Raw genomic sequence first — 373 nt, 5'->3', positions numbered from 1 at the left:
GCGCGCGCATGCGCATACGTGCGTCAGTACCATGCTAATAATAACTATTTTTGCTTTATGTTGGGCTCCATGTATAGAAGGACATGCAGTCTCCAGCGGTTGCGGTGGAGGGAGTTGCAAAGCGGGTGCTTTGCATGTTCACACGGCCGTCACTGCTCAAAATATTCATCATTATCAGCTACTTGTGGTCAGTGTTGGTAACTCCTGCGCATATACGCACGCACGAATACACACATACACCTGCGAACACGGAAGCACACATACACACACAGACGCACGTACACCCGCATACGCAAACACGCATGCTCACACGCACACAAATATGTACACACGCACGCACACACGCGCCCGCACACACATGTACGCACATGTA

Source organism: Priapulus caudatus, unplaced genomic scaffold (assembly GCF_000485595.1).
Source record: "Priapulus caudatus unplaced genomic scaffold, Priapulus_caudatus-5.0.1 Scaffold4435, whole genome shotgun sequence".
Lineage (NCBI taxonomy): Eukaryota > Metazoa > Priapulida > Priapulimorpha > Priapulimorphida > Priapulidae > Priapulus > Priapulus caudatus.
Note: the sequence above shows the minus strand (reverse complement) of the source record.